This window comes from Acartia tonsa, unplaced genomic scaffold (genome assembly GCF_053477335.1).
Source record: "Acartia tonsa isolate MP-2025a unplaced genomic scaffold, ASM5347733v1 sca3, whole genome shotgun sequence".
In the NCBI taxonomy this organism is placed as follows: domain Eukaryota; kingdom Metazoa; phylum Arthropoda; class Copepoda; order Calanoida; family Acartiidae; genus Acartia; species Acartia tonsa.
In genome coordinates, this window is record NW_027649597.1 from 190001 (window position 1) to 207500 (window position 17500).

The 17500-nt window shown below is 45.3% G+C and overlaps 69 non-coding genes across 69 annotated transcripts in view; 34 read left to right on the forward strand and 35 right to left on the reverse strand.

Annotated features, from left to right (window-relative positions):
- Positions 1–937: 937 nt before the first annotated feature.
- On the reverse strand, positions 938–1019 carry TRNAS-AGA (transfer RNA serine (anticodon AGA)). Its single transcript has one exon. It is a non-coding gene; the product is annotated as a tRNA-Ser (tRNA).
- Positions 1020–1111: 92 nt separating this feature from the next.
- On the forward strand, positions 1112–1184 carry TRNAK-CUU (transfer RNA lysine (anticodon CUU)). The gene has a single exon. It is a non-coding gene; the product is annotated as a tRNA-Lys (tRNA).
- A 76-nt stretch (positions 1185–1260) lies between these two features.
- On the forward strand, positions 1261–1334 carry TRNAT-AGU (transfer RNA threonine (anticodon AGU)). Its single transcript has one exon. It is a non-coding gene; the product is annotated as a tRNA-Thr (tRNA).
- Positions 1335–1445: 111 nt separating this feature from the next.
- Positions 1446–1518, reverse strand: TRNAF-GAA (transfer RNA phenylalanine (anticodon GAA)). The gene has a single exon. It is a non-coding gene; the product is annotated as a tRNA-Phe (tRNA).
- A 106-nt stretch (positions 1519–1624) lies between these two features.
- On the reverse strand, positions 1625–1696 carry TRNAQ-CUG (transfer RNA glutamine (anticodon CUG)). Its single transcript has one exon. It is a non-coding gene; the product is annotated as a tRNA-Gln (tRNA).
- Positions 1697–2013: 317 nt separating this feature from the next.
- TRNAV-CAC (transfer RNA valine (anticodon CAC)) lies at positions 2014–2086 on the reverse strand. Its single transcript has one exon. It is a non-coding gene; the product is annotated as a tRNA-Val (tRNA).
- Positions 2087–2170: 84 nt separating this feature from the next.
- Positions 2171–2243, forward strand: TRNAR-ACG (transfer RNA arginine (anticodon ACG)). Its single transcript has one exon. It is a non-coding gene; the product is annotated as a tRNA-Arg (tRNA).
- A 151-nt stretch (positions 2244–2394) lies between these two features.
- On the reverse strand, positions 2395–2468 carry TRNAN-GUU (transfer RNA asparagine (anticodon GUU)). Its single transcript has one exon. It is a non-coding gene; the product is annotated as a tRNA-Asn (tRNA).
- A 128-nt stretch (positions 2469–2596) lies between these two features.
- Positions 2597–2668, forward strand: TRNAE-CUC (transfer RNA glutamic acid (anticodon CUC)). The gene has a single exon. It is a non-coding gene; the product is annotated as a tRNA-Glu (tRNA).
- Positions 2669–2768: 100 nt separating this feature from the next.
- TRNAS-GCU (transfer RNA serine (anticodon GCU)) lies at positions 2769–2850 on the reverse strand. The gene has a single exon. It is a non-coding gene; the product is annotated as a tRNA-Ser (tRNA).
- A 172-nt stretch (positions 2851–3022) lies between these two features.
- TRNAV-AAC (transfer RNA valine (anticodon AAC)) lies at positions 3023–3095 on the reverse strand. Its single transcript has one exon. It is a non-coding gene; the product is annotated as a tRNA-Val (tRNA).
- Positions 3096–3199: 104 nt separating this feature from the next.
- TRNAH-GUG (transfer RNA histidin (anticodon GUG)) lies at positions 3200–3271 on the forward strand. The gene has a single exon. It is a non-coding gene; the product is annotated as a tRNA-His (tRNA).
- An 86-nt stretch (positions 3272–3357) lies between these two features.
- TRNAG-UCC (transfer RNA glycine (anticodon UCC)) lies at positions 3358–3429 on the forward strand. Its single transcript has one exon. It is a non-coding gene; the product is annotated as a tRNA-Gly (tRNA).
- A 76-nt stretch (positions 3430–3505) lies between these two features.
- On the forward strand, positions 3506–3578 carry TRNAM-CAU (transfer RNA methionine (anticodon CAU)). Its single transcript has one exon. It is a non-coding gene; the product is annotated as a tRNA-Met (tRNA).
- Positions 3579–4609: 1031 nt separating this feature from the next.
- Positions 4610–4691, reverse strand: TRNAS-AGA (transfer RNA serine (anticodon AGA)). Its single transcript has one exon. It is a non-coding gene; the product is annotated as a tRNA-Ser (tRNA).
- A 92-nt stretch (positions 4692–4783) lies between these two features.
- Positions 4784–4856, forward strand: TRNAK-CUU (transfer RNA lysine (anticodon CUU)). The gene has a single exon. It is a non-coding gene; the product is annotated as a tRNA-Lys (tRNA).
- A 76-nt stretch (positions 4857–4932) lies between these two features.
- On the forward strand, positions 4933–5006 carry TRNAT-AGU (transfer RNA threonine (anticodon AGU)). Its single transcript has one exon. It is a non-coding gene; the product is annotated as a tRNA-Thr (tRNA).
- A 111-nt stretch (positions 5007–5117) lies between these two features.
- Positions 5118–5190, reverse strand: TRNAF-GAA (transfer RNA phenylalanine (anticodon GAA)). The gene has a single exon. It is a non-coding gene; the product is annotated as a tRNA-Phe (tRNA).
- Positions 5191–5296: 106 nt separating this feature from the next.
- Positions 5297–5368, reverse strand: TRNAQ-CUG (transfer RNA glutamine (anticodon CUG)). Its single transcript has one exon. It is a non-coding gene; the product is annotated as a tRNA-Gln (tRNA).
- Positions 5369–5505: 137 nt separating this feature from the next.
- Positions 5506–5577, reverse strand: TRNAP-AGG (transfer RNA proline (anticodon AGG)). Its single transcript has one exon. It is a non-coding gene; the product is annotated as a tRNA-Pro (tRNA).
- Positions 5578–5686: 109 nt separating this feature from the next.
- Positions 5687–5759, reverse strand: TRNAV-CAC (transfer RNA valine (anticodon CAC)). Its single transcript has one exon. It is a non-coding gene; the product is annotated as a tRNA-Val (tRNA).
- An 84-nt stretch (positions 5760–5843) lies between these two features.
- On the forward strand, positions 5844–5916 carry TRNAR-ACG (transfer RNA arginine (anticodon ACG)). The gene has a single exon. It is a non-coding gene; the product is annotated as a tRNA-Arg (tRNA).
- A 151-nt stretch (positions 5917–6067) lies between these two features.
- On the reverse strand, positions 6068–6141 carry TRNAN-GUU (transfer RNA asparagine (anticodon GUU)). Its single transcript has one exon. It is a non-coding gene; the product is annotated as a tRNA-Asn (tRNA).
- A 128-nt stretch (positions 6142–6269) lies between these two features.
- Positions 6270–6341, forward strand: TRNAE-CUC (transfer RNA glutamic acid (anticodon CUC)). Its single transcript has one exon. It is a non-coding gene; the product is annotated as a tRNA-Glu (tRNA).
- A 100-nt stretch (positions 6342–6441) lies between these two features.
- On the reverse strand, positions 6442–6523 carry TRNAC-GCA (transfer RNA cysteine (anticodon GCA)). Its single transcript has one exon. It is a non-coding gene; the product is annotated as a tRNA-Cys (tRNA).
- A 172-nt stretch (positions 6524–6695) lies between these two features.
- On the reverse strand, positions 6696–6768 carry TRNAV-AAC (transfer RNA valine (anticodon AAC)). The gene has a single exon. It is a non-coding gene; the product is annotated as a tRNA-Val (tRNA).
- A 104-nt stretch (positions 6769–6872) lies between these two features.
- Positions 6873–6944, forward strand: TRNAH-GUG (transfer RNA histidin (anticodon GUG)). Its single transcript has one exon. It is a non-coding gene; the product is annotated as a tRNA-His (tRNA).
- Positions 6945–7030: 86 nt separating this feature from the next.
- On the forward strand, positions 7031–7102 carry TRNAG-UCC (transfer RNA glycine (anticodon UCC)). The gene has a single exon. It is a non-coding gene; the product is annotated as a tRNA-Gly (tRNA).
- A 76-nt stretch (positions 7103–7178) lies between these two features.
- Positions 7179–7251, forward strand: TRNAM-CAU (transfer RNA methionine (anticodon CAU)). Its single transcript has one exon. It is a non-coding gene; the product is annotated as a tRNA-Met (tRNA).
- Positions 7252–8282: 1031 nt separating this feature from the next.
- On the reverse strand, positions 8283–8364 carry TRNAS-AGA (transfer RNA serine (anticodon AGA)). Its single transcript has one exon. It is a non-coding gene; the product is annotated as a tRNA-Ser (tRNA).
- Positions 8365–8456: 92 nt separating this feature from the next.
- Positions 8457–8529, forward strand: TRNAK-CUU (transfer RNA lysine (anticodon CUU)). The gene has a single exon. It is a non-coding gene; the product is annotated as a tRNA-Lys (tRNA).
- A 76-nt stretch (positions 8530–8605) lies between these two features.
- On the forward strand, positions 8606–8679 carry TRNAT-AGU (transfer RNA threonine (anticodon AGU)). The gene has a single exon. It is a non-coding gene; the product is annotated as a tRNA-Thr (tRNA).
- Positions 8680–8790: 111 nt separating this feature from the next.
- Positions 8791–8863, reverse strand: TRNAF-GAA (transfer RNA phenylalanine (anticodon GAA)). Its single transcript has one exon. It is a non-coding gene; the product is annotated as a tRNA-Phe (tRNA).
- Positions 8864–8969: 106 nt separating this feature from the next.
- TRNAQ-CUG (transfer RNA glutamine (anticodon CUG)) lies at positions 8970–9041 on the reverse strand. The gene has a single exon. It is a non-coding gene; the product is annotated as a tRNA-Gln (tRNA).
- A 137-nt stretch (positions 9042–9178) lies between these two features.
- On the reverse strand, positions 9179–9250 carry TRNAP-AGG (transfer RNA proline (anticodon AGG)). The gene has a single exon. It is a non-coding gene; the product is annotated as a tRNA-Pro (tRNA).
- Positions 9251–9359: 109 nt separating this feature from the next.
- TRNAV-CAC (transfer RNA valine (anticodon CAC)) lies at positions 9360–9432 on the reverse strand. Its single transcript has one exon. It is a non-coding gene; the product is annotated as a tRNA-Val (tRNA).
- An 84-nt stretch (positions 9433–9516) lies between these two features.
- On the forward strand, positions 9517–9589 carry TRNAR-ACG (transfer RNA arginine (anticodon ACG)). Its single transcript has one exon. It is a non-coding gene; the product is annotated as a tRNA-Arg (tRNA).
- A 151-nt stretch (positions 9590–9740) lies between these two features.
- Positions 9741–9814, reverse strand: TRNAN-GUU (transfer RNA asparagine (anticodon GUU)). The gene has a single exon. It is a non-coding gene; the product is annotated as a tRNA-Asn (tRNA).
- A 128-nt stretch (positions 9815–9942) lies between these two features.
- On the forward strand, positions 9943–10014 carry TRNAE-CUC (transfer RNA glutamic acid (anticodon CUC)). Its single transcript has one exon. It is a non-coding gene; the product is annotated as a tRNA-Glu (tRNA).
- Positions 10015–10114: 100 nt separating this feature from the next.
- TRNAS-GCU (transfer RNA serine (anticodon GCU)) lies at positions 10115–10196 on the reverse strand. Its single transcript has one exon. It is a non-coding gene; the product is annotated as a tRNA-Ser (tRNA).
- A 97-nt stretch (positions 10197–10293) lies between these two features.
- On the reverse strand, positions 10294–10365 carry TRNAE-UUC (transfer RNA glutamic acid (anticodon UUC)). Its single transcript has one exon. It is a non-coding gene; the product is annotated as a tRNA-Glu (tRNA).
- A 150-nt stretch (positions 10366–10515) lies between these two features.
- On the forward strand, positions 10516–10587 carry TRNAH-GUG (transfer RNA histidin (anticodon GUG)). Its single transcript has one exon. It is a non-coding gene; the product is annotated as a tRNA-His (tRNA).
- An 86-nt stretch (positions 10588–10673) lies between these two features.
- TRNAG-UCC (transfer RNA glycine (anticodon UCC)) lies at positions 10674–10745 on the forward strand. Its single transcript has one exon. It is a non-coding gene; the product is annotated as a tRNA-Gly (tRNA).
- Positions 10746–10821: 76 nt separating this feature from the next.
- On the forward strand, positions 10822–10894 carry TRNAM-CAU (transfer RNA methionine (anticodon CAU)). Its single transcript has one exon. It is a non-coding gene; the product is annotated as a tRNA-Met (tRNA).
- A 62-nt stretch (positions 10895–10956) lies between these two features.
- On the reverse strand, positions 10957–11075 carry LOC145310537 (5S ribosomal RNA). Its single transcript, XR_013876588.1, has one exon. It is a non-coding gene; the product is annotated as a 5S ribosomal RNA (ribosomal RNA).
- A 108-nt stretch (positions 11076–11183) lies between these two features.
- On the forward strand, positions 11184–11265 carry TRNAL-AAG (transfer RNA leucine (anticodon AAG)). Its single transcript has one exon. It is a non-coding gene; the product is annotated as a tRNA-Leu (tRNA).
- Positions 11266–11611: 346 nt separating this feature from the next.
- TRNAY-GUA (transfer RNA tyrosine (anticodon GUA)) lies at positions 11612–11704 on the forward strand. The gene is made up of 2 exons: positions 11612–11648; positions 11669–11704. It is a non-coding gene; the product is annotated as a tRNA-Tyr (tRNA).
- A 345-nt stretch (positions 11705–12049) lies between these two features.
- Positions 12050–12122, forward strand: TRNAK-UUU (transfer RNA lysine (anticodon UUU)). The gene has a single exon. It is a non-coding gene; the product is annotated as a tRNA-Lys (tRNA).
- Positions 12123–12179: 57 nt separating this feature from the next.
- On the reverse strand, positions 12180–12253 carry TRNAI-AAU (transfer RNA isoleucine (anticodon AAU)). Its single transcript has one exon. It is a non-coding gene; the product is annotated as a tRNA-Ile (tRNA).
- An 89-nt stretch (positions 12254–12342) lies between these two features.
- Positions 12343–12426, forward strand: TRNAL-CAG (transfer RNA leucine (anticodon CAG)). Its single transcript has one exon. It is a non-coding gene; the product is annotated as a tRNA-Leu (tRNA).
- A 252-nt stretch (positions 12427–12678) lies between these two features.
- TRNAR-UCU (transfer RNA arginine (anticodon UCU)) lies at positions 12679–12751 on the forward strand. The gene has a single exon. It is a non-coding gene; the product is annotated as a tRNA-Arg (tRNA).
- A 263-nt stretch (positions 12752–13014) lies between these two features.
- On the forward strand, positions 13015–13086 carry TRNAC-GCA (transfer RNA cysteine (anticodon GCA)). The gene has a single exon. It is a non-coding gene; the product is annotated as a tRNA-Cys (tRNA).
- A 69-nt stretch (positions 13087–13155) lies between these two features.
- Positions 13156–13227, reverse strand: TRNAP-UGG (transfer RNA proline (anticodon UGG)). Its single transcript has one exon. It is a non-coding gene; the product is annotated as a tRNA-Pro (tRNA).
- A 1567-nt stretch (positions 13228–14794) lies between these two features.
- On the reverse strand, positions 14795–14876 carry TRNAS-AGA (transfer RNA serine (anticodon AGA)). Its single transcript has one exon. It is a non-coding gene; the product is annotated as a tRNA-Ser (tRNA).
- Positions 14877–14968: 92 nt separating this feature from the next.
- Positions 14969–15041, forward strand: TRNAK-CUU (transfer RNA lysine (anticodon CUU)). The gene has a single exon. It is a non-coding gene; the product is annotated as a tRNA-Lys (tRNA).
- A 76-nt stretch (positions 15042–15117) lies between these two features.
- Positions 15118–15191, forward strand: TRNAT-AGU (transfer RNA threonine (anticodon AGU)). The gene has a single exon. It is a non-coding gene; the product is annotated as a tRNA-Thr (tRNA).
- A 111-nt stretch (positions 15192–15302) lies between these two features.
- Positions 15303–15375, reverse strand: TRNAF-GAA (transfer RNA phenylalanine (anticodon GAA)). Its single transcript has one exon. It is a non-coding gene; the product is annotated as a tRNA-Phe (tRNA).
- A 106-nt stretch (positions 15376–15481) lies between these two features.
- TRNAQ-CUG (transfer RNA glutamine (anticodon CUG)) lies at positions 15482–15553 on the reverse strand. The gene has a single exon. It is a non-coding gene; the product is annotated as a tRNA-Gln (tRNA).
- Positions 15554–15690: 137 nt separating this feature from the next.
- TRNAP-AGG (transfer RNA proline (anticodon AGG)) lies at positions 15691–15762 on the reverse strand. Its single transcript has one exon. It is a non-coding gene; the product is annotated as a tRNA-Pro (tRNA).
- Positions 15763–15871: 109 nt separating this feature from the next.
- Positions 15872–15944, reverse strand: TRNAV-CAC (transfer RNA valine (anticodon CAC)). The gene has a single exon. It is a non-coding gene; the product is annotated as a tRNA-Val (tRNA).
- Positions 15945–16028: 84 nt separating this feature from the next.
- On the forward strand, positions 16029–16101 carry TRNAR-ACG (transfer RNA arginine (anticodon ACG)). The gene has a single exon. It is a non-coding gene; the product is annotated as a tRNA-Arg (tRNA).
- Positions 16102–16252: 151 nt separating this feature from the next.
- Positions 16253–16326, reverse strand: TRNAN-GUU (transfer RNA asparagine (anticodon GUU)). Its single transcript has one exon. It is a non-coding gene; the product is annotated as a tRNA-Asn (tRNA).
- A 128-nt stretch (positions 16327–16454) lies between these two features.
- TRNAE-CUC (transfer RNA glutamic acid (anticodon CUC)) lies at positions 16455–16526 on the forward strand. The gene has a single exon. It is a non-coding gene; the product is annotated as a tRNA-Glu (tRNA).
- Positions 16527–16626: 100 nt separating this feature from the next.
- On the reverse strand, positions 16627–16708 carry TRNAS-GCU (transfer RNA serine (anticodon GCU)). Its single transcript has one exon. It is a non-coding gene; the product is annotated as a tRNA-Ser (tRNA).
- A 172-nt stretch (positions 16709–16880) lies between these two features.
- On the reverse strand, positions 16881–16953 carry TRNAV-AAC (transfer RNA valine (anticodon AAC)). The gene has a single exon. It is a non-coding gene; the product is annotated as a tRNA-Val (tRNA).
- A 104-nt stretch (positions 16954–17057) lies between these two features.
- On the forward strand, positions 17058–17129 carry TRNAH-GUG (transfer RNA histidin (anticodon GUG)). Its single transcript has one exon. It is a non-coding gene; the product is annotated as a tRNA-His (tRNA).
- Positions 17130–17215: 86 nt separating this feature from the next.
- Positions 17216–17287, forward strand: TRNAG-UCC (transfer RNA glycine (anticodon UCC)). Its single transcript has one exon. It is a non-coding gene; the product is annotated as a tRNA-Gly (tRNA).
- Positions 17288–17363: 76 nt separating this feature from the next.
- On the forward strand, positions 17364–17436 carry TRNAM-CAU (transfer RNA methionine (anticodon CAU)). The gene has a single exon. It is a non-coding gene; the product is annotated as a tRNA-Met (tRNA).
- A 62-nt stretch (positions 17437–17498) lies between these two features.
- The window catches only part of LOC145310538 (5S ribosomal RNA), a 119-nt gene continuing 117 nt past the window's right edge, over positions 17499–17500 (reverse strand). Inside the window, exon 1 of the ribosomal RNA XR_013876589.1 lies at positions 17499–17500. This exon is cut by the window's right edge and continues 117 nt beyond it. This is a non-coding gene — a ribosomal RNA (5S ribosomal RNA).

A 17500-nucleotide genomic window follows, 5' to 3' on the forward strand; every position in this document is an offset into this window, starting at 1 on the left:
CACTGTTTGGCCACTACTTGGTCACAAATGCTCAAAACACAAACCTTTTTCGACCTAAGATACTCAATTGGTTCCTTCTACAAGTCCAATCCATCAGTTTTGGGATGTCTTTATATTTCAAGATAAATTTATGAAAAAGGGAAATTTGGGTGTTGCCTATTGTATGCACAGATACCATTAAATCAACAGAAAAAAATACTTATTTGTACTTTTCTCTCATCTTTAAAGTTTGATTCTGTTAAATAACTATTCTTGAAGGAGAGCTGCTGACCTCCAGTGTACATGGCTTAGTCAAATGCATATTAAACATAAAAATTTTCCCAAAAAGCACATAAAAAAAGTCTCTCAATGGGTTAGAAAAATAGAATAATTTTGAAACTTAGATTTAAGTTAAACAAATTATTTTTCTAGTACATTACATTAAAATACTTTGTTTGGGGCAAATTTTTACCTTTAACGTGTATTTGACTTAACCATGAACACTGGAGGTCAGCAGCTGTCCTCTTGAGCGATAGAATGCATAAATCCCTTAGACAATAGTTAATTCAACAGAATTCAAACTTTGAAAATGGGAAAAAAGTATAGGTTTTTTCAGTGCAATTTATTTTGGATCTTGTTAACGCGATTGCTGCGCATTTCCTGGCATTATTCTGGCAAGGATTGGTACTCGAAAACTAAATATTTTCCATCTTTGAGTACGCCAGTGACAAGCGGATTTCATTTGAATGTTGTTTGTTGGAACTCTTGCTATTCTGGTTCAGGTTCTTGCAAAATGAATTGCTGCAACGTCCAGGAATCGAACCCGGGCCGCCCGCGTGGCAGGCGAGCATTCTACCACTGAACCAACGTTGCTGGCACATAGGGAAAGGACAATTTGTGGCTCTTTGTAACCCCCCAAACAGCCCATGACCTATGGAGAGAAGGGCAAAATGTTATCCGCAGTCGGTAGGATTCGAACCTACGCTCCCAGAGGGAATCTGATTTCTAGTCAGACGCCTTAACCACTCGGCCACGACTGCAATCCATTGATGGGGGCACATTTGGCGGCATTCTCATACAGTAGAATAACTTGGATTAGCTTAGCTTGCCACTTCACACAGGTTTGCAAGCAGCCCGGCTAGCTCAGTCGGTAGAGCATGAGACTCTTAATCTCAGGGTCGTGGGTTCGAGCCCCACGTTGGGCGACCATTCCTTTTGGTGTGTTTCCCACTTAGCTGCAACGAGTATGAGGTGCACACTCATGGACCCACCAGCAGAAAGGGCGCCATGGCTTAGTTGGTTAAAGCGCCTGTCTAGTAAACAGGAGATCCCGAGTTCGAATCTCGGTGGTGCCTCAACTTTTTTTGACCAACCCAACTGTCAAAAGAAGGCCTCTGAAAGATTTCACTGCTCACATTTTGCCCAAGATACAGGAAAAATGAAGCGAAACAAACAGTTCAACAAAATGCCGCGACCCGGGATCGAACCGGGGACCTTTAGATCTTCAGTCTAACGCTCTCCCAACTGAGCTATCACGGCCTGTGCTATGTTCTTGGCGACCCAAGCGGAAACGCAGCAGCATAGCATTTCAAAAAGAAAAAGTGGCCTGACAGACGAAAACAAACGAACAAACAGAAAAAGAGACAGGTCCTACCGAGATTTGAACTCGGATCGCTGGATTCAGAGTCCAGAGTGCTAACCATTACACCATAGGACCTTCACATCTAGCGATGTCAAGATGCACGTACAGTTTTCCAATCGTTTTCCCATTGAAAAGAAAAAGGTAAAACAACTGGAACATATTTGCAGAAACCCTGAAATTAGGGCCAAACATGACCAATCCAAAAAGCAAGTGGGCTCGTCCGGGATTTGAACCCGGGACCTCTCGCACCCTAGCGAGAATCATACCCCTAGACCAACGAGCCAGCTGTTGAGTGGTAACAGTGCGTGTGGGTATTTATTTGACATGCCTGCGGAAGGAGACTCACCTTTGAACGAGGACCTTCAAGAAAGAAGAAGAAAAAACAGACTGTTTGGTTCCTGCCGGGATCGAACCGGCGACCTTGTCCGTGTGAAGGACACGTGATAACCACTACACTAAGGAACCTTGCTGGTAGAGAGGCAAATTCTTTGTTTGAAATATTGAGTTGTAGCAAATGTGGTATGGATCTGTCCCAACGGTGTACTACAGGGTCTCGTGGCGCAACGGATAACGCGTCTGACTACGGATCAGAAGATTGCAGGTTCGAATCCTGCCGAGATCGGATTTTTATCTTTGAACAGACTAAATGTGTATGACTGAGACACATGGCATGACATTGCATACACAGATACATGGACAATATGTTTGTTTAGCTGCCAATACTTATGTTTTGTTCACGTTGATTGCTACGCTCAACAAGAAAAAGGTGTCTGCGCCCCCGGGTGGGCTCGAACCACCAACCTTTCGGTTAACAGCCGAACGCGCTAGCCGATTGCGCCACGGAGGCAAGTTGATGATGCTGGTATCGAAATAATTGAGAAATATGCCAACATGGTTAAATAATTGTACAATTGAGAAAGCCAGTTTGGAAAATGCTTTGTTTAAGTTTGCACTGCTAAACACATCATACATCCTTCCGTTATGGTCTAGTGGTTAGGATAGCTGGCTCTCACCCAGCAGGCCCGGGTTCGATTCCCGGTAACGGAAAACTTTTTTCCCCCCTCTTGTGCGCTTGTCCAAGTGTAGTTGAGTTGGTATAGCATCGAATTTCTCGAGAGAAGAAAAGGCAATAATTGAACAAAACTTCCGACGAGGATGGGATTCGAACCCACGCGGGCAGAGCCCATTGGATTAGCAGTCCAACGCCTTAACCACTCGGCCACCTCGTCAACTAGGAGGAGTCAGGCCGAAACTTGGGAAGCCCTTGATGTTTGCATGAAAGAATGAGATCCTGGTGGTTCAGCAGTTTTTAGAGAAGAAAAAGATTTCCCACGCTGGGAGTTGAACCCGGGCCTCCTGGGTGAAAGCCAGATATCCTAGCCGTTAGACCACGTGGGATCATGTTTCCGTCCGGGATCGAACCGGAGACCTTCTGCGTGTTAGGCAGATGTGATAACCGCTACACCACGGAAACTCTGTGGTATAGTGCCAACTAAGGTGGGATGTTATGAAATCACGGAAAAGGCTGGCCTTTGTGGTATGTACACTAGAACATTTGTGCCTTTGTCACTGTCTCTAGCCGTGATCGTCTAGTGGTTAGGACCCTGCGTTGTGGCCGCAGTAACCCAGGTTCGAATCCTGGTCACGGCAGTGACAATTTTTTCCTTTCCCTGTCACATCGTGACTTTGAATTTGGAACTGGCGGATGGTATTGTGGGAGCCCATGTCATGAAGAAGCGTCAGTGGTATAGTGGTGAGCATAGCTGCCTTCCAAGCAGTTGACCCGGGTTCGATTCCCGGCTGACGCAGAGCTGAATTTTTAAGCCATGGTATGTGCCGTAATTGGCCAATACTGCTTCCAAATTGTGCAACAGAGATCACCAAGCCTCCGTAGCGCAGTAGGCAGCGCGTCAGTCTCATAATCTGAAGGCCGTGAGTTCGAGCCTCACCGGGGGCAGACTTCATTTTGATCTTAATATGTCTAATGCGTGTAGTGATGGAAAGGAAAACGAAAGTTTAGGCCTACGACACCAAGTATTCCCAGGCGGTCACCCATCCAAGTACTAACTTGGTCACAAATGCTCAAAACACAAACCTTTTTCGACCTAAGATACTCAATTGGTTCCTTCTACAAGTCCAATCCATCAGTTTTGGGATGTCTTTATATTTCAAGATAAATTTATGAAAAAGGGAAATTTGGGTGTTGCCTATTGTATGCACAGATACCATTAAATCAACAGAAAAAAATACTTATTTGTACTTTTCTCTCATCTTTAAAGTTTGATTCTGTTAAATAACTATTCTTGAAGGAGAGCTGCTGACCTCCAGTGTACATGGCTTAGTCAAATGCATATTAAACATAAAAATTTTCCCAAAAAGCACATAAAAAAAGTCTCTCAATGGGTTAGAAAAATAGAATAATTTTGAAACTTAGATTTAAGTTAAACAAATTATTTTTCTAGTACATTACATTAAAATACTTTGTTTGGGGCAAATTTTTACCTTTAACGTGTATTTGACTTAACCATGAACACTGGAGGTCAGCAGCTGTCCTCTTGAGCGATAGAATGCATAAATCCCTTAGACAATAGTTAATTCAACAGAATTCAAACTTTGAAAATGGGAAAAAAGTATAGGTTTTTTCAGTGCAATTTATTTTGGATCTTGTTAACGCGATTGCTGCGCATTTCCTGGCATTATTCTGGCAAGGATTGGTACTCGAAAACTAAATATTTTCCATCTTTGAGTACGCCAGTGACAAGCGGATTTCATTTGAATGTTGTTTGTTGGAACTCTTGCTATTCTGGTTCAGGTTCTTGCAAAATGAATTGCTGCAACGTCCGGGAATCGAACCCGGGCCGCCCGCGTGGCAGGCGAGCATTCTACCACTGAACCAACGTTGCTGGCACATAGGGAAAGGACAATTTGTGGCTCTTTGTAACCCCCCAAACAGCCCATGACCTATGGAGAGAAGGGCAAAATGTTATCCGCAGTCGGTAGGATTCGAACCTACGCTCCCAGAGGGAATCTGATTTCTAGTCAGACGCCTTAACCACTCGGCCACGACTGCAATCCATTGATGGGGGCACATTTGGCGGCATTCTCATACAGTAGAATAACTTGGATTAGCTTAGCTTGCCACTTCACACAGGTTTGCAAGCAGCCCGGCTAGCTCAGTCGGTAGAGCATGAGACTCTTAATCTCAGGGTCGTGGGTTCGAGCCCCACGTTGGGCGACCATTCCTTTTGGTGTGTTTCCCACTTAGCTGCAACGAGTATGAGGTGCACACTCATGGACCCACCAGCAGAAAGGGCGCCATGGCTTAGTTGGTTAAAGCGCCTGTCTAGTAAACAGGAGATCCCGAGTTCGAATCTCGGTGGTGCCTCAACTTTTTTTGACCAACCCAACTGTCAAAAGAAGGCCTCTGAAAGATTTCACTGCTCACATTTTGCCCAAGATACAGGAAAAATGAAGCGAAACAAACAGTTCAACAAAATGCCGCGACCCGGGATCGAACCGGGGACCTTTAGATCTTCAGTCTAACGCTCTCCCAACTGAGCTATCACGGCCTGTGCTATGTTCTTGGCGACCCAAGCGGAAACGCAGCAGCATAGCATTTCAAAAAGAAAAAGTGGCCTGACAGACGAAAACAAACGAACAAACAGAAAAAGAGACAGGTCCTACCGAGATTTGAACTCGGATCGCTGGATTCAGAGTCCAGAGTGCTAACCATTACACCATAGGACCTTCACATCTAGCGATGTCAAGATGCACGTACAGTTTTCCAATCGTTTTCCCATTGAAAAGAAAAAGGTAAAACAACTGGAACATATTTGCAGAAACCCTGAAATTAGGGCCAAACATGACCAATCCAAAAAGCAAGTGGGCTCGTCCGGGATTTGAACCCGGGACCTCTCGCACCCTAAGCGAGAATCATACCCCTAGACCAACGAGCCAGCTGTTGAGTGGTAACAGTGCGTGTGGGTATTTATTTGACATGCCTGCGGAAGGAGACTCACCTTTGAACGAGGACCTTCAAGAAAGAAGAAGAAAAAACAGACTGTTTGGTTCCTGCCGGGATCGAACCGGCGACCTTGTCCGTGTGAAGGACACGTGATAACCACTACACTAAGGAACCTTGCTGGTAGAGAGGCAAATTCTTTGTTTGAAATATTGAGTTGTAGCAAATGTGGTATGGATCTGTCCCAACGGTGTACTACAGGGTCTCGTGGCGCAACGGATAACGCGTCTGACTACGGATCAGAAGATTGCAGGTTCGAATCCTGCCGAGATCGGATTTTTATCTTTGAACAGACTAAATGTGTATGACTGAGACACATGGCATGACATTGCATACACAGATACATGGACAATATGTTTGTTTAGCTGCCAATACTTATGTTTTGTTCACGTTGATTGCTACGCTCAACAAGAAAAAGGTGTCTGCGCCCCCGGGTGGGCTCGAACCACCAACCTTTCGGTTAACAGCCGAACGCGCTAGCCGATTGCGCCACGGAGGCAAGTTGATGATGCTGGTATCGAAATAATTGAGAAATATGCCAACATGGTTAAATAATTGTACAATTGAGAAAGCCAGTTTGGAAAATGCTTTGTTTAAGTTTGCACTGCTAAACACATCATACATCCTTCCGTTATGGTCTAGTGGTTAGGATAGCTGGCTCTCACCCAGCAGGCCCGGGTTCGATTCCCGGTAACGGAAAACTTTTTTCCCCCCTCTTGTGCGCTTGTCCAAGTGTAGTTGAGTTGGTATAGCATCGAATTTCTCGAGAGAAGAAAAGGCAATAATTGAACAAAACTTCCGACGAGGATGGGATTCGAACCCACGCGGGCAGAGCCAATTGGATTTGCAGTCCAACGCCTTAACCACTCGGCCACCTCGTCAACTAGGAGGAGTCAGGCCGAAACTTGGGAAGCCCTTGATGTTTGCATGAAAGAATGAGATCCTGGTGGTTCAGCAGTTTTTAGAGAAGAAAAAGATTTCCCACGCTGGGAGTTGAACCCGGGCCTCCTGGGTGAAAGCCAGATATCCTAGCCGTTAGACCACGTGGGATCATGTTTCCGTCCGGGATCGAACCGGAGACCTTCTGCGTGTTAGGCAGATGTGATAACCGCTACACCACGGAAACTCTGTGGTATAGTGCCAACTAAGGTGGGATGTTATGAAATCACGGAAAAGGCTGGCCTTTGTGGTATGTACACTAGAACATTTGTGCCTTTGTCACTGTCTCTAGCCGTGATCGTCTAGTGGTTAGGACCCTGCGTTGTGGCCGCAGTAACCCAGGTTCGAATCCTGGTCACGGCAGTGACAATTTTTTCCTTTCCCTGTCACATCGTGACTTTGAATTTGGAACTGGCGGATGGTATTGTGGGAGCCCATGTCATGAAGAAGCGTCAGTGGTATAGTGGTGAGCATAGCTGCCTTCCAAGCAGTTGACCCGGGTTCGATTCCCGGCTGACGCAGAGCTGAATTTTTAAGCCATGGTATGTGCCGTAATTGGCCAATACTGCTTCCAAATTGTGCAACAGAGATCACCAAGCCTCCGTAGCGCAGTAGGCAGCGCGTCAGTCTCATAATCTGAAGGCCGTGAGTTCGAGCCTCACCGGGGGCAGACTTCATTTTGATCTTAATATGTCTAATGCGTGTAGTGATGGAAAGGAAAACGAAAGTTTAGGCCTACGACACCAAGTATTCCCAGGCGGTCACCCATCCAAGTACTAACTTGGTCACAAATGCTCAAAACACAAACCTTTTTCGACCTAAGATACTCAATTGGTTCCTTCTACAAGTCCAATCCATCAGTTTTGGGATGTCTTTATATTTCAAGATAAATTTATGAAAAAGGGAAATTTGGGTGTTGCCTATTGTATGCACAGATACCATTAAATCAACAGAAAAAAATACTTATTTGTACTTTTCTCTCATCTTTAAAGTTTGATTCTGTTAAATAACTATTCTTGAAGGAGAGCTGCTGACCTCCAGTGTACATGGCTTAGTCAAATGCATATTAAACATAAAAATTTTCCCAAAAAGCACATAAAAAAAGTCTCTCAATGGGTTAGAAAAATAGAATAATTTTGAAACTTAGATTTAAGTTAAACAAATTATTTTTCTAGTACATTACATTAAAATACTTTGTTTGGGGCAAATTTTTACCTTTAACGTGTATTTGACTTAACCATGAACACTGGAGGTCAGCAGCTGTCCTCTTGAGCGATAGAATGCATAAATCCCTTAGACAATAGTTAATTCAACAGAATTCAAACTTTGAAAATGGGAAAAAAGTATAGGTTTTTTCAGTGCAATTTATTTTGGATCTTGTTAACGCGATTGCTGCGCATTTCCTGGCATTATTCTGGCAAGGATTGGTACTCGAAAACTAAATATTTTCCATCTTTGAGTACGCCAGTGACAAGCAGATTTCATTTGAATGTTGTTTGTTGGAACTCTTGCTATTCTGGTTCAGGTTCTTGCAAAATGAATTGCTGCAACGTCCGGGAATCGAACCCGGGCCGCCCGCGTGGCAGGCGAGCATTCTACCACTGAACCAACGTTGCTGGCACATAGGGAAAGGACAATTTGTGGCTCTTTGTAACCCCCCAAACAGCCCATGACCTATGGAGAGAAGGGCAAAATGTTATCCGCAGTCGGTAGGATTCGAACCTACGCTCCCAGAGGGAATCTGATTTCTAGTCAGACGCCTTAACCACTCGGCCACGACTGCAATCCATTGATGGGGGCACATTTGGCGGCATTCTCATACAGTAGAATAACTTGGATTAGCTTAGCTTGCCACTTCACACAGGTTTGCAAGCAGCCCGGCTAGCTCAGTCGGTAGAGCATGAGACTCTTAATCTCAGGGTCGTGGGTTCGAGCCCCACGTTGGGCGACCATTCCTTTTGGTGTGTTTCCCACTTAGCTGCAACGAGTATGAGGTGCACACTCATGGACCCACCAGCAGAAAGGGCGCCATGGCTTAGTTGGTTAAAGCGCCTGTCTAGTAAACAGGAGATCCCGAGTTCGAATCTCGGTGGTGCCTCAACTTTTTTTGACCAACCCAACTGTCAAAAGAAGGCCTCTGAAAGATTTCACTGCTCACATTTTGCCCAAGATACAGGAAAAATGAAGCGAAACAAACAGTTCAACAAAATGCCGCGACCCGGGATCGAACCGGGGACCTTTAGATCTTCAGTCTAACGCTCTCCCAACTGAGCTATCACGGCCTGTGCTATGTTCTTGGCGACCCAAGCGGAAACGCAGCAGCATAGCATTTCAAAAAGAAAAAGTGGCCTGACAGACGAAAACAAACGAACAAACAGAAAAAGAGACAGGTCCTACCGAGATTTGAACTCGGATCGCTGGATTCAGAGTCCAGAGTGCTAACCATTACACCATAGGACCTTCACATCTAGCGATGTCAAGATGCACGTACAGTTTTCCAATCGTTTTCCCATTGAAAAGAAAAAGGTAAAACAACTGGAACATATTTGCAGAAACCCTGAAATTAGGGCCAAACATGACCAATCCAAAAAGCAAGTGGGCTCGTCCGGGATTTGAACCCGGGACCTCTCGCACCCTAAGCGAGAATCATACCCCTAGACCAACGAGCCAGCTGTTGAGTGGTAACAGTGCGTGTGGGTATTTATTTGACATGCCTGCGGAAGGAGACTCACCTTTGAACGAGGACCTTCAAGAAAGAAGAAGAAAAAACAGACTGTTTGGTTCCTGCCGGGATCGAACCGGCGACCTTGTCCGTGTGAAGGACACGTGATAACCACTACACTAAGGAACCTTGCTGGTAGAGAGGCAAATTCTTTGTTTGAAATATTGAGTTGTAGCAAATGTGGTATGGATCTGTCCCAACGGTGTACTACAGGGTCTCGTGGCGCAACGGATAACGCGTCTGACTACGGATCAGAAGATTGCAGGTTCGAATCCTGCCGAGATCGGATTTTTATCTTTGAACAGACTAAATGTGTATGACTGAGACACATGGCATGACATTGCATACACAGATACATGGACAATATGTTTGTTTAGCTGCCAATACTTATGTTTTGTTCACGTTGATTGCTACGCTCAACAAGAAAAAGGTGTCTGCGCCCCCGGGTGGGCTCGAACCACCAACCTTTCGGTTAACAGCCGAACGCGCTAGCCGATTGCGCCACGGAGGCAAGTTGATGATGCTGGTATCGAAATAATTGAGAAATATGCCAACATGGTTAAATAATTGTACAATTGAGAAAGCCAGTTTGGAAAATGCTTTGTTTAAGTTTGCACTGCTAAACACATCATACATCCTTCCGTTATGGTCTAGTGGTTAGGATAGCTGGCTCTCACCCAGCAGGCCCGGGTTCGATTCCCGGTAACGGAAAACTTTTTTCCCCCCTCTTGTGCGCTTGTCCAAGTGTAGTTGAGTTGGTATAGCATCGAATTTCTCGAGAGAAGAAAAGGCAATAATTGAACAAAACTTCCGACGAGGATGGGATTCGAACCCACGCGGGCAGAGCCCATTGGATTAGCAGTCCAACGCCTTAACCACTCGGCCACCTCGTCAACTAGGAGGAGTCAGGCCGAAACTTGGGAAGCCCTTGATGTTTGCATGAAAGAATGAGATCCTGGTGGTTCAGCAGTTTTTAGAGAAGAAAAAGATTTCCCACGCCGGGAGTTGAACCCGGGCCTCCTGGGTGAAAGCCAGATATCCTAGCCGTTAGACCACGTGGGATCATGTTTCCATCCGGGAGATGTGATAACCGCTACACCACGGAAACTCTGTGGTATAGTGCCAACTAAGGTGGGATGTTATGAAATCACGGAAAAGGCTGGCCTTTGTGGTATGTACACTAGAACATTTGTGCCTTTGTCACTGTCTCTAGCCGTGATCGTCTAGTGGTTAGGACCCTGCGTTGTGGCCGCAGTAACCCAGGTTCGAATCCTGGTCACGGCAGTGACAATTTTTTCCTTTCCCTGTCACATCGTGACTTTGAATTTGGAACTGGCGGATGGTATTGTGGGAGCCCATGTCATGAAGAAGCGTCAGTGGTATAGTGGTGAGCATAGCTGCCTTCCAAGCAGTTGACCCGGGTTCGATTCCCGGCTGACGCAGAGCTGAATTTTTAAGCCATGGTATGTGCCGTAATTGGCCAATACTGCTTCCAAATTGTGCAACAGAGATCACCAAGCCTCCGTAGCGCAGTAGGCAGCGCGTCAGTCTCATAATCTGAAGGCCGTGAGTTCGAGCCTCACCGGGGGCAGACTTCATTTTGATCTTAATATGTCTAATGCGTGTAGTGATGGAAAGGAAAACGAAAGTTTAGGCCTACGACACCAAGTATTCCCAGGCGGTCACCCATCCAAGTACTAACTTGGCCCAATGTTGCTTAACTTCAGTGATCGGACGAGAACTGGTGCTTTCAACATGGTATGGCCGTAGACATTGATGATGGGCAATGCAACGGTATGAGTCAATCCTTTTCTGCTGCGATGGCGTAGGGATTAAGCACAAGGTACTACAAGACAAGCAGTCGGCTTCAGGGCATTAGGGGTAGCGTGGCCGAGCGGTCTAAGGCGCTGGTTTAAGGCACCAGTCCTTTCGAGGGCGTGGGTTCGAATCCCACCGCTGCCAAAGCTTTTTCCTCACTTTAGAATTATTGTTGGCTGAAGTGGCTGTTATTCGGTTTGTTTTTGTTTTGATTGTATCTCCGTCCCCTAGGCAGACTGGGGTCAATCATTTGTTTGTCTCCATACATGATGAACAGGTTTCATGAGCTATGGCAAAATGTTGCTTGGAGATGCGGGGTATCGATCCCCGTACCTCTCGCATGCTAAGCGAGCGCTCTACCATCTGAGCTACATCCCCTTCTTGCTGTTGATGTCCGAAAGCAAGTATTTGAATCTTCTGTCTCGGGAAATCAAAAGGTCGCACAGCAACTGTGGTTAAATTGACAAAGCAATTCCTCACCCGACAGCTACCTTCGATAGCTCAGTTGGTAGAGCGGTGGACTGTAGTTGTTACTCTGCGAGCAGATATCCATAGGTCGCTGGTTCAAATCCGGCTCGAAGGAACTAACCTTTTTCGTCCTTTTTTTCATATTTTCCATCGGAACACGAACACGGTGTTAGCTTTGAACACCAATGCTCAACGACATCGGTGTCAGCATCGAGTGTAACCGACATTAGAAAGCCAGGACATGATGTTGCTTAATTTTTTTCATTTTCCCTGGCGTCTATCCATTCCTCGATAGTCTAGTGGTGAGGATCTCCGCCTGTCACGTGGAAGGCCCGGGTTCGATTCCCGGTCGGGGAGAATGCAACTTTTTGACAGGACAGCTTGAGAGACATGCATTTCATCGCTCCAGCTTTATGATAGAAGGCAATTTGGTTACATAATTTACCTCCAATACCATTGAGCCCGGGTAGCTCAGTCGGTAGAGCGTTAGGCTTTTAACCTAACGGTCCAGGGTTCGAGCCCCTGCTCGGGCGCTACCCTTTTGCACAGACGTGCACTTAAATCACTTTGTCAGCAAATTAAAAGGAGTATGGCCCGTAGGGGGATCGAACCCGTGACCTTCGCGTTATTAGCACGACGCTCTAACCAACTGAGCTAACGGGCCTACACACGGTTGTTGGACTAAAAACTTTGCATTGATATAATGTATTTGCATAGCTTGTTGCTTGTGGCTGCCTACACCGTGAGTCAACAGTCAGTTTGGCCGAGTGGTCTAAGGCGCTGCGTTCAGGTCGCAGTCCACTTCTGTGGGCGTGAGTTCGAATCTCACAGCTGACAAACTCCTTTTTCCTGTCCATTGTGTGTGCGTGCTGCTCTATTTTGGCAGCAAACCAAATATACATAAAATGTTTGACTCAACCAGACAAGGATAGCAGAGTGGCGCAGTGGAAGCGTGCTGGGCCCATAACCCAGAGGTCCGTAGATTGAAACTACGCTCTGCTAAAACCCAATTCTTTTCTTCTGTTCTGTTCTCTTTTCTTTATTTCAGACGTCAACAGGGACCACAAATGTGTCCCCGCACCCCAACACGACCCATTAGCGCAGAGGATAGCGCGTTGGACTTCTAATCCAAAGGTCCTGGGTTCGATCCCCAGATGGGTTGCAAACTGTTTTGCCAGCCAGTAAGATGTCAGGATGGCCGAGTGGTCTAAGGCGCCAGACTCAAGGCATAATCCTTGCTCTGCAATACGGAGTAGGCTCTGGAGAATTCTGGTCCTTGATGAGGGCATGGGTTCGAATCCCATTTCTGACAAACAACTTTTGCCATTAATTTTCTGCAACTGCCACCCTCCCACTCAAGGAAGTATCGCCATCAAAACGCAGAGCTAAGATTGACCACAATTGTTTGCTTGTTTCACCGCACACGGGGATATAGCTCAGTGGTAGAGCATCCGGCTGCAGTCCGGCAGGTCCTTGGTTCAACTCCGAGTGTCCCCTTAGGTGAAACTTTTTTTGGTTTAGCACATTGCAACCTTGCATCCAGAAAAAAAAAGAAAGAAAAATCAAGGGCCAAACCGGGATTTGAACCCGGGACCTCCTGCACCCAAAGCAGGAATCATACCCCTAGACCATTTGGCCGCCCGGTTAGGTTAAGTCAACAGTGATTTAATACACTTGATGTAACTTTGACTGCTTTAATAAAGTCTGGCATTGAAACCAACATGATTCAGATGTTTCTCTGGATGTTGCACAGTTTTCTAATTCATATCAGACCTTTCTGTCCATATAAATAACACATAAAACCAACCGCTGGTTCATAGTTGGTAAAAATGATTAACTGAACCTAAAATTTTGGGGAGGAATAAAGATATTCAAGATTTAATTTTTTGTTTTCAAAATAAAGATACTAAGAAAGAGAGGTAATGTCTGATTGAGCCAATAAATGAATCGCATCGGAGCATACATGAAATCTCATTAGTTGAATTAAACTGAAGGTTTCTAGTTTTTTTCATGAGAGTTAATTTGAGCTGTTCTTTCAACTATTACTCGAATCAAGTCCATCTCATGAAGTGCTGCCTTCATATTGTTGTTTCACATCTATGTTTTATCTGTGCATTAATAATAAATATGCTTCATCTATTGCAATCGTTGTAAAATAATAAAAATCTCTTTATGAATTTAAGTTAATAAAATCATATTTTTTTCTTGGGTTTCAATAAAACAAAAAAATAATATCTCGGACTTCTAAAGTCTTTTTATATGTTTCCTCACTGTTTGGCCACTACTTGGTCACAAATGCTCAAAACACAAACCTTTTTCGACCTAAGATACTCAATTGGTTCCTTCTACAAGTCCAATCCATCAGTTTTGGGATGTCTTTATATTTCAAGATAAATTTATGAAAAAGGGAAATTTGGGTGTTGCCTATTGTATGCACAGATACCATTAAATCAACAGAAAAAAATACTTATTTGTACTTTTCTCTCATCTTTAAAGTTTGATTCTGTTAAATAACTATTCTTGAAGGAGAGCTGCTGACCTCCAGTGTACATGGCTTAGTCAAATGCATATTAAACATAAAAATTTTCCCAAAAAGCACATAAAAAAAGTCTCTCAATGGGTTAGAAAAATAGAATAATTTTGAAACTTAGATTTAAGTTAAACAAATTATTTTTCTAGTACATTACATTAAAATACTTTGTTTGGGGCAAATTTTTACCTTTAACGTGTATTTGACTTAACCATGAACACTGGAGGTCAGCAGCTGTCCTCTTGAGCGATAGAATGCATAAATCCCTTAGACAATAGTTAATTCAACAGAATTCAAACTTTGAAAATGGGAAAAAAGTATAGGTTTTTTCAGTGCAATTTATTTTGGATCTTGTTAACGCGATTGCTGCGCATTTCCTGGCATTATTCTGGCAAGGATTGGTACTCGAAAACTAAATATTTTCCATCTTTGAGTACGCCAGTGACAAGCGGATTTCATTTGAATGTTGTTTGTTGGAACTCTTGCTATTCTGGTTCAGGTTCTTGCAAAATGAATTGCTGCAACGTCCGGGAATCGAACCCGGGCCGCCCGCGTGGCAGGCGAGCATTCTACCACTGAACCAACGTTGCTGGCACATAGGGAAAGGACAATTTGTGGCTCTTTGTAACCCCCCAAACAGCCCATGACCTATGGAGAGAAGGGCAAAATGTTATCCGCAGTCGGTAGGATTCGAACCTACGCTCCCAGAGGGAATCTGATTTCTAGTCAGACGCCTTAACCACTCGGCCACGACTGCAATCCATTGATGGGGGCACATTTGGCGGCATTCTCATACAGTAGAATAACTTGGATTAGCTTAGCTTGCCACTTCACACAGGTTTGCAAGCAGCCCGGCTAGCTCAGTCGGTAGAGCATGAGACTCTTAATCTCAGGGTCGTGGGTTCGAGCCCCACGTTGGGCGACCATTCCTTTTGGTGTGTTTCCCACTTAGCTGCAACGAGTATGAGGTGCACACTCATGGACCCACCAGCAGAAAGGGCGCCATGGCTTAGTTGGTTAAAGCGCCTGTCTAGTAAACAGGAGATCCCGAGTTCGAATCTCGGTGGTGCCTCAACTTTTTTTGACCAACCCAACTGTCAAAAGAAGGCCTCTGAAAGATTTCACTGCTCACATTTTGCCCAAGATACAGGAAAAATGAAGCGAAACAAACAGTTCAACAAAATGCCGCGACCCGGGATCGAACCGGGGACCTTTAGATCTTCAGTCTAACGCTCTCCCAACTGAGCTATCACGGCCTGTGCTATGTTCTTGGCGACCCAAGCGGAAACGCAGCAGCATAGCATTTCAAAAAGAAAAAGTGGCCTGACAGACGAAAACAAACGAACAAACAGAAAAAGAGACAGGTCCTACCGAGATTTGAACTCGGATCGCTGGATTCAGAGTCCAGAGTGCTAACCATTACACCATAGGACCTTCACATCTAGCGATGTCAAGATGCACGTACAGTTTTCCAATCGTTTTCCCATTGAAAAGAAAAAGGTAAAACAACTGGAACATATTTGCAGAAACCCTGAAATTAGGGCCAAACATGACCAATCCAAAAAGCAAGTGGGCTCGTCCGGGATTTGAACCCGGGACCTCTCGCACCCTAAGCGAGAATCATACCCCTAGACCAACAAGCCAGCTGTTGAGTGGTAACAGTGCGTGTGGGTATTTATTTGACATGCCTGCGGAAGGAGACTCACCTTTGAACGAGGACCTTCAAGAAAGAAGAAGAAAAAACAGACTGTTTGGTTCCTGCCGGGATCGAACCGGCGACCTTGTCCGTGTGAAGGACACGTGATAACCACTACACTAAGGAACCTTGCTGGTAGAGAGGCAAATTCTTTGTTTGAAATATTGAGTTGTAGCAAATGTGGTATGGATCTGTCCCAACGGTGTACTACAGGGTCTCGTGGCGCAACGGATAACGCGTCTGACTACGGATCAGAAGATTGCAGGTTCGAATCCTGCCGAGATCGGATTTTTATCTTTGAACAGACTAAATGTGTATGACTGAGACACATGGCATGACATTGCATACACAGATACATGGACAATATGTTTGTTTAGCTGCCAATACTTATGTTTTGTTCACGTTGATTGCTACGCTCAACAAGAAAAAGGTGTCTGCGCCCCCGGGTGGGCTCGAACCACCAACCTTTCGGTTAACAGCCGAACGCGCTAGCCGATTGCGCCACGGAGGCAAGTTGATGATGCTGGTATCGAAATAATTGAGAAATATGCCAACATGGTTAAATAATTGTACAATTGAGAAAGCCAGTTTGGAAAATGCTTTGTTTAAGTTTGCACTGCTAAACACATCATACATCCTTCCGTTATGGTCTAGTGGTTAGGATAGCTGGCTCTCACCCAGCAGGCCCGGGTTTGATTCCCGGTAACGGAAAACTTTTTTCCCCCCTCTTGTGCGCTTGTCCAAGTGTAGTTGAGTTGGTATAGCATCGAATTTCTCGAGAGAAGAAAAGGCAATAATTGAACAAAACTTCCGACGAGGATGGGATTCGAACCCACGCGGGCAGAGCCCATTGGATTAGCAGTCCAACGCCTTAACCACTCGGCCACCTCGTCAACTAGGAGGAGTCAGGCCGAAACTTGGGAAGCCCTTGATGTTTGCATGAAAGAATGAGATCCTGGTGGTTCAGCAGTTTTTAGAGAAGAAAAAGATTTCCCACGCCGGGAGTTGAACCCGGGCCTCCTGGGTGAAAGCCAGATATCCTAGCCGTTAGACCACGTGGGATCATGTTTCCGTCCGGGATCGAACCGGAGACCTTCTGCGTGTTAGGCAGATGTGATAACCGCTACACCACGGAAACTCTGTGGTATAGTGCCAACTAAGGTGGGATGTTATGAAATCACGGAAAAGGCTGGCCTTTGTGGTATGTACACTAGAACATTTGTGCCTTTGTCACTGTCTCTAGCCGTGATCGTCTAGTGGTTAGGACCCTGCGTTGTGGCCGCAGTAACCCAGGTTCGAATCCTGGTCACGGCAGTGACAATTTTTTCCTTTCCCTGTCACATCGTGACTTTGAATTTGGAACTGGCGGATGGTATTGTGGGAGCCCATGTCATGAAGAAGCGTCAGTGGTATAGTGGTGAGCATAGCTGCCTTCCAAGCAGTTGACCCGGGTTCGATTCCCGGCTGACGCAGAGCTGAATTTTTAAGCCATGGTATGTGCCGTAATTGGCCAATACTGCTTCCAAATTGTGCAACAGAGATCACCAAGCCTCCGTAGCGCAGTAGGCAGCGCGTCAGTCTCATAATCTGAAGGCCGTGAGTTCGAGCCTCACCGGGGGCAGACTTCATTTTGATCTTAATATGTCTAATGCGTGTAGTGATGGAAAGGAAAACGAAAGTTTAGG